Source organism: Suricata suricatta, chromosome 3 (genome assembly GCF_006229205.1).
Source record: "Suricata suricatta isolate VVHF042 chromosome 3, meerkat_22Aug2017_6uvM2_HiC, whole genome shotgun sequence".
NCBI lineage: Eukaryota > Metazoa > Chordata > Mammalia > Carnivora > Herpestidae > Suricata > Suricata suricatta.
This window is the reverse complement of record NC_043702.1, coordinates 157,679,440-157,688,062: the sequence shown is the minus strand read 5'-3', so window position 1 is coordinate 157,688,062 and position 8,623 is coordinate 157,679,440. Positions and strand designations below refer to the sequence as shown.

Genomic DNA, 8,623 nt, shown 5'->3' with positions numbered 1-8,623 from the left:
AAAAAATAAAAAAGAAAAAAAGAAAAAATTTTTAAATAAAATTAAAAAAAAATAAAAAGTTTAATTGCTTAAAAAAAAATAAAACTACAACTGCACAGTAGCAATTGTACCATGACCCCTCTCTTACATACAGGAGCTGTTCCATTCCTTCCTCATACTCAGTGTCCAGTATTTTCCCAAAGGCTGAAAAATTAGGGAGGCTGTGCCAGGTAAGGCTAGACCAGGACCAGCATTAACATTGGTATGAAGTCAAGGTAATAGTGACATGAGTTAACTTATGCTGGACGGTATGCAGACAGTCAATATGTCTTATTCTGTGTCCTGCTCCAGTTCTTCATTTATCAGGAATGTATTTCATAGCATCTGCAGACTACAGCTCTGACAACCCAGGTGGAGCTATGAGGAGGCCCAGTGTAGACTGACCGTTCGCCTACATAACATAGCCACACATAAGAAGAAACTATGTTTTCTAACTTTGACTTTCTTACTTCTCATCCCTTTTTAAAATAAGTAAGAGCATGGTTCCATCAGTTTATGCCTTGGGATTCTCTTGCTAAGGTCATAAGTATAATGATCTTTGTTCCAGCAGCTATCCATTGCCTGTGGCTTTTCTGAGCACCTTCTTATTTGTTGATTTGTAGGAAGAAACCAAGTTTTCCATTTGTTTAAATTATTTGTTGGCATTTATTTGTTTTTGTTCCCTCCACCAGTTTCTTTCCATATATGTATTTGTTCAGAGTTTTATCTGTGATACTTTTATGGCAATGCATATTCATTGTGTAACAGTTTATGTCCCTTAGATAATTTCAACTAAAATTTTTCAAGGAATGTTAATTTCAATGTGCCCAAACTAAACCCCTTATCCTTTTTGCCAACCTTTTCTTCCTGCCATGCTGCCTATCTTCTTGATGATACATACCCCTTTTGATCAGACAGTCCAAGATAGACTGTTGGAGTTAAATCTAAACTCTCAATTTTTTATGACTAATTTTTTTTCCTCGTGACTAATTTAAATATATTTACCATCAACTCGTAGGTTTTTTAACATTTCCTCTGCTTCCTTCTTCATCTTTCTAAATCTGATCTCTACCCTGATGTTTATTCTTGACTGAAAAAAAAACAGTTCTAATTATTTTATTTCTTAGCTTAAAACTTAATCACATTTACATATCCAAACTAATTTCACTCCATTTGCCCTTAGGAATTGCTTTTTTTTAAAAAAAATGTCAAATGTAACTTGATGCCTATGATTATTTTCATGTGGTATTTCCCATATTATTCATCACTCATACAACCAGAAAATTTCTGTTGAGCATTCAAGTCACAGGTCACAGGTTGAATGTTTTCTTTTCTGAAATCCTTGTTATTAAATGTCCCATTTTTTACTTATAATACCACTATTCATCACTTCTTTGTATCAGTGTTACAGTTTCAGTTTATATTCATTTTTTATTAGTTTTGGGGCTATTTGAGGGATAGAATTATGTCATTTCAGCCTTGTGTGATCAACTTTCATCACAGGGACTCAGATATATAGACTTTAAAAAAACTTGGTAGTGACAGATTGATAGAATAGGTAACCCCACACCTTCCTTCTCCATGGAGACAATGACGTAACAATACATGGACCAGTTGACTTGTGAGAAACTTTGAAAGCAGTTAAGAATTTCCCACTTCTCAAGCAAGGCACAGCCAAGAGGATGTGCACTGAATCTAGAAGGAAAATCTGTGGCATTTACGTGCCATGCCTCTTCCTCTGACACCCTGATACACAATCAGGAGAAAACCTCCAATTTCTGACATCTTTCTAGGTAAAAGAAAAGAAGAATGGAACACGTCTAATGTTCTGTTTTTTGTGGCGGAGGTTGCCTCAGGATTGGTTTCTGTTTTGCCTCAGTCTAAACGCTAAAAGGAATGGGCCCCAGCTTGGTGGGCCCTGAAAAAGGACATCGCCATGGCTTGGTGTAACTCCACTGTCTGCAGAGAGTTACCACACACAGACACTAGGGGGAGCTCCAGGGCCGCGGGCTGTTATAACACCAGAGACACTTCAGACCTCAGACTCCCACCAGAGTAGAAAGAGACACACCTGTTCAACTAGGAAATTAGATGCACAAGCCCAGAGAAGATGCATCACCGGAATGGGTGTGAGATTCCTAGCCAGGCTGATTGATGACTACACACACAGAGAAGACAATGTGAAGTCAGAGGCAGAGATTGGAGTGATGGTTAGAGGTGCGGGCAGCCACCAGAAACTGCAACCAGGAATGGGCTCTCTCCCAGAGTCTCCTCAGAGCGTATGGTCTTGACAGTACATTGATTTCAGCACAGTAATAATGATTTCTTACTTCTGGGCTTCAGAATGTAAGAACATAAATTAAATTGTTTTAAGCCACCCTGTGTGTGGTTATTTGTTACAGTAGCCACAGGAAAATAATATAATTACTAACTTCACATGGATATGAGTTGTGCTTTGAATGCAAACACACAAATAAAAGCCATGGAATGATTGATGTTGACGTAGTTTTAAAAAAAAAAAAGTGGCTAGGAAAGAAAGAAATTAAGAATTAAGGACCCAAGGGATATGGTTAGCATCTGAGAAAGTAATTTGGTTATAGTTTTAAGTATGCAGTAATTTGCATATGGCTGAAGGAAAATTAATTTCCAGAGTTTTTATACTATCATGTGTAAACATTCAATTATTTTAAATAAACACAAGTGCATGAAATGAAGTAATTGAAGTGAATGGATAATTAATACATTTTAAAAATTTGCTAAAATTATTGTTCTGTATCTAACAACATGAGTCATTTATGGTCCCTAAGGATTATTTATTTATTTATGAAATAGAGAGTATGAATGAAGTTTCTAAGTATAAATGTATATATAATATTGCAGTTTTTTTAAAAAAGATTAAAAGTATGGTACTTAAGAGCATAAAGTTTGGCCACTACTGAAATCTGATTTTATTCTTTACCAGTTGATTGACCTTGGATAAGCTATTTTACTTTTCTGTATCTTAATTTATTCAAGTCTATAAACTAGTGATTTAAATAACTTCACTGGGTTGATCTATGAACTAAATGGATTGATATATGATACTTAGAATTATACCAGGCATTTAGTGCTTTACAAATGTTTGTTAATAAATAAACAAGGTAGACTTGAAGTACTTATCACTCTGGGCATAAGCTAAATTTATGATCTTTAATAAGACACAAGCGATTTTAAGAAGTTTTGAAAATCTTATCATTGTCAGTCCATTCAGATCGTTACAATGAAAATACCATAGAGTCAGTGGTTAAACAACAAACATTTATCTTTCACAGATGTGGAAGCTGGGAAGTTCAAGATCAAGGTGCTATAGGAGAGTCTGTGTACTGGTGCATAAATGGCTGTCTTCCACCTGTGTACTCACATGGGAGAAGGGAGGGAGCTCTCTAGGGTCTCTTTTATCAAAACACTAATCCCATTCACGAGGGTTCCACCACAATGACTTAATCATCCGAAAGCCCACACCTCCAAATACCATCACATTGGCAATTAGGTTTCAACATATAAATTTTGAGGGGCACAGTCAATCTATAACAATAAAACAATACTAGCTTTAGAAAACTAAAAGAAAAATAGGTACTGCCATGTTAATGCTTATTAGGAGCACGTTTCAGAAAAGTTAACAGAAAACAAATATTTAAAAGAGGAAATAGGAGCACCTAGCTGGCTCAGTCAGTAGAGCAGGTGACTCTTGATTTCAGGGTTGTAAGTTTGAGCCCCATGATGGGTGTAGAGATTCCTTAAAAATATAATCTTAAAAAAAAAAAAAAGGAAATAGACTGAACAAGGCATGCTTGCTTCAGGATGGTTTTGGAGAGCTATGGATGAATCATGATTCTGGGGCTCCCCTTTCTGTAGAATCCATATAGGCAACTTTACTTTTATTGAGACATTCTATCTTTGTAAAGACAATGCAAATGAAAAGCTGACAACCTTTTTGATACTTTTTTTTTTTGAGAGAGAGAGAGAGAAAGAGAGAGATAGAGAAAGAGAGAGAACAAGTGGGGGGCAGAGAGAGAGAGGGAGAGAGAGCATATTAAATTAAGCAGACTCCATGCCCTGCATGGAGTCTAACACAGGACTGGATGTCATGACCATGATTATAACCTGAGTTGAAATCGAGAGCTGATTGCTTAATCAATTGAGCCATCTAGGGACCACTACATTGATCTATTTTAAGGACTTAAAAAAAATATTTCAGAACGGACTGGTGAATCTATTATGTGTTGATTTTAAAGATTCATCTTTTTGAAAGGTATCTTATCTCTAAATTTTATGTATACTTTTTGGTAATCCCTGTAATGAAAATACCTAAAATTTTTTTTCAAGAATTTAATTCATTGTATAAAGTGTAAAAGGCAAAAGATTTATGTGATCTGAAGAGATACCAGAGTATTCATTGTGTAAAGTGAATTCATCTGACGAATCATTCATTGTATATTCGTCTTATTCCATCTCACCCTTTAGTCATTATGAGACAATTATGGTTTTAGCAACAGCTATATTGGCAAATTTAACTGTGGCTTTGTTACTGCAAATGCCAAAATATATCTGATTGTGTCCAGAAACGCTGGCCAATGGAAAATGGCATTAATTTTTCAATCTTTCTGAACAACTGAGTAAATCACTGTGTTCAATTCAGCAGTCTTAAAAAAAATGTTTAATCTTCCAAAATCAAAGGGTTTGGATCCAAAGTGACAATTAAACTTTCAAGCATGACAAACACATATATTCCTTGTTACCAGGCCTTGCATTTACATTCCCAAATTAAATGGCATTTGTTCATGTGGATTGTTTGCTCACACTGTCTTCATTTATTAAGGGCCTACTCGTATTTCAATGCTCAGCTAGCAGCCATCAACATCATCAATGTTTTCCAACCATGTTCACCCAAAGAGATCTTTATTATCTGAATCGTTTGTGCATGAGGATACAGGAATTTTGAAGCTGAAAGAGAACTTAAAGCACACACAGATATAACTTTAAATGGGAAGAACCCAGGTCGCAGAGGAGTTGTGGCCACTCCATTGTAATAAAATGCTTAGTACGCACACAATAGCAAAGTCCTTGACTACAATTTATTATTAAAATAGTAGTTGTTGTTTTTTTTTTCTTAGAAGCCCAAGGAAATCGCAGAAGTCAGTGGTGTTGCTGAACAACTGAGGCATAACTCCTTGCATGATACTTCACCTACTTTCATCAATACAGGGTTTATTTTTAATTTGTATTATATACATAGCTTTCAGTTAGAAGAATCCTACTGTTAAAAAATAAATTACTCCTTTAAAACTTTGCTCTTTTCCGTATATTTTTACAATCTTTTGTTATTTATCTGTTTACCGTCTCTGCATCTGCACATTCATCCATCAATCTGTTTGAGTAGATAAGAAAAAAATGTATGTTCCTTATTAACACGATTTTGATTTCACTGTCCTTAAAGGGGATGAAAATACCTTCTATCACCCCCAACCCAGCCAGTTTATTCACCGCAGCCTAGAGTAAACTATATATTCAGTATGATTTCAGATATTAATGATAATGAGAGTAATAAAGTCAGTTGAAGTGGAAACGGTATGTAATTTTATATGTATCAACAATTTGACATAACTGACATCAACATTAATTAATGAAATTAATGATTCATTAAATGAAATCAAATATCAGAGAAACATGTTTTTATACAGCAGGGTACAATGAACATATGCTCAACCATATTAAAGGAGTTTAGGATCACTTAAATAAACAACTTTCTACCAGTTTACCTATTCAGCTTTAATTTATATCTCAGGAAAGTGAACATAATGATAATAAAAATTTAACTATATGGGTACTGAAATAAGATAAAGGCAAATTTACAAGATGGCCTTTAGAAAATGTATGTATGGAACACTTGGCATCTGACCACATGCTACAGGAAAGGGACTAAAATTTGCAATAGCTTATATAAGATTTCTATTTTTATCTCACATGATAATGAGGAAATAGCTAGCTAGCTCAGGGATAATGGGTAGCTGTTTTCATTGTCATCACATGACTTACTCCTGGATGCATGGCTCTTCCAGGCCTTGATCTAATATTTGTATCCCAGCAAGTACAGAAGGAATGAAATTACAAGGACTATTTAACCACAGTCATATTAAGAGCCTCCAAAGTCAGATGCCAAGGGCTCCACGGATTCCAAAGACACGTCACTTAGAAGGGCCCCATGCTTAGTTTAATGCACCACTGTCACCATCTTGAAATTCTTAATAAATTTTAACAAGATCCCGCATTTTTGCTCTTCATTGACTCTGCAAATTATGTCATCTGACCCTGAGAGAATAACACAAGGACACATTTTTTCTTTTCACCTCTTATCTGTCAGAATGTGGCTATGTGATCACAACTTATTCTAAGAATATTAATGAGTGTAATATCTTGCTGGTAGCAAATGCTAGCTAAAACTCGGGAGTTCTAATATTAAAAGAAGGGAATAAAGAAGGTTACGTATAACCAGTGGACTTAGCCACAATCTCCATGCTTTCCATTGTTTTATTCCCAGAACCTAGCAATACTATGGGCATACGGTTGGTGTTTGACATATTTTTGTTGTTGTTGTTGTTGTTGTTAGCTAAATGAACCTATGGTCCAAAAAACTGAGTAAACAGAAGTAAAATCAACTAAAATCTTTCTATTTTAGGTAGATGCATGTCATCAGAGCTATTAGGAAAATGAGACTGTCCCAAACTAGTAATATTTAATATTAAGGAAACATGTGCAAAGATTAGAAGATACACAAAATCCTTGATGCACAATAGGTAAAATTAGGTTAGTAGTAGTCCTGTGGAGTTCTATTTTTGTAAGCAGAAATCATATTTGATCAAACTGTATGTTCAGAGGTACCAAAATTTCATGTTCTCTAGTCACCAAGTGTATCAAATGACTCTTCGAAAATAGTCGTCAGGCACAGTTTGGTATAACAACTTCCTTTTTGTAACCACCTAACTAAGAGTAATACATTTAAAAAAAGTGCTAGGACAATTTCATAAATACTAGGTACCCAAATGATAAGGCTGATGTTTGTGAAAGTGACATAAACACAAAAATTATAGCAACATTGAGTCCTTTGGTACAAGGCAAAACAAGCTTACTGCCAAAATAATCACTATGTTTTATATGTTATTACAACCCCATAAGGTAACTGATGGTCATTTTGATTACTTACTATTTTTGTATAGGAATTTAGAAAAAGCTCAATCAAAAGAATTACAGCAAAACAGTTTGAGGCCATTAAAGGAATGTCAGGTTTGTATTTCTGCAAAATAGTCTTATAAAAAACTAAAAGCATTTCTGCATTTTGTAAATTGTAAATTTTGTTTCCATTACCATTAAAACACATTAGTAATACAATTAGAGGATGCATTGGAAGGAAAAATAATGCATAGAATGTGTTACTGTAGTTTAATAAAAGCTAAGCAATTTTAAGAAGACTTAAATTGGAATGACTCAAAAAAGACAGACATGTATTTTTCTCTTCCATAACATATAGTACTGGTACATAAGGTCTGCTCAGAGTATTCATTTCAGAGTAGTTGGGGCTCTGCTGCCCCTGAAACATGATTTTCTGGGCAGTTCCATTAATGACCATTCACAGGCAGGGAGGAAAGTAAGAGTGAGTCCAGGCTAAGTTTTATTTATAATAAAATAAAACATAAAAATGTTTTATTTATTTTGGGGCGGGGGGGAAGGAGGGGCAGAGAGACTGAGACTCAGAATCCGGAGCAGGCTCCAGGCTCTGAGCTGTCAGCACAGAGCCCGACACGGGGCCTGAACCCAGGAACTGTGAGATCATGACCTGAGCAGAAGTGGGAGGCTTACCTGACTGAGCCACCCCTCCTAAGTTTCTTTTAAGCAAGTGAAGTGGGAGTGGCTCCTAGGATTTCCATTCACATTTCCCCAGCTGAAAATTTAGACTTTGTCACACTTACCTACAAGTGAGGCAAAGACATGCTATCTACCTAAGAAGGTTTGTATTTAGGGAAAAGTAGATTAATTTGAGGTAATAAACAAGAATTGTAGCAACACATCATTTAAGAATTGAAGTTTTGGTTTGAAGATTATTTGTACTTATGAAACTTTGAGTACTGCACTGAATGTCTTAATGGTCTTATTTCTAAAACAGCTTTGATTTAGAATAGATTTAGATTTATGGAATTATTATGAAGACAGTGTTCCCATAAACTCCACCCCCGGTTTCCCCCCATGAAGACTTTATATTGGTATGTTACTTTGTTAAAAAGAATAGATATTATAATATTATTATTAACTAAAGTTTGCATTTCATTCAGGTTTCCTTAATTTTTACCTAATGACCTTTCTTCATTGCTGGTACACAAGACAGAACTGGCAGTGTTAAATTAGCCCAGTATCCTTGCTTTGTTAGTGGCTGAGGCCTCATCACAGTAGCAATGAGCAAACCTAAGTGCCCAGATCTTGGTCACTAATGCTTTTCTGCAAAAAGAAGCAGGAGCTGCTTGGAGAAATGGCTAACTCTAGGAGCAGGATAGGAAATCGATGTGAGCTGAAAGCA

The 8,623-nt window shown here is 35.3% G+C and overlaps 1 long non-coding RNA gene across 1 annotated transcript; it reads left to right on the top strand.

Moving 5' to 3' along the window:
• Positions 1–1,643: 1,643 nt before the first annotated feature.
• LOC115286811 lies at positions 1,644–5,346 on the top strand. The gene is made up of 2 exons (XR_003906281.1): positions 1,644–1,811; positions 5,172–5,346. It is a non-coding gene; the product is annotated as an uncharacterized LOC115286811 (long non-coding RNA).
• The last annotated feature ends 3,277 nt before the right edge of the window (positions 5,347–8,623 follow it).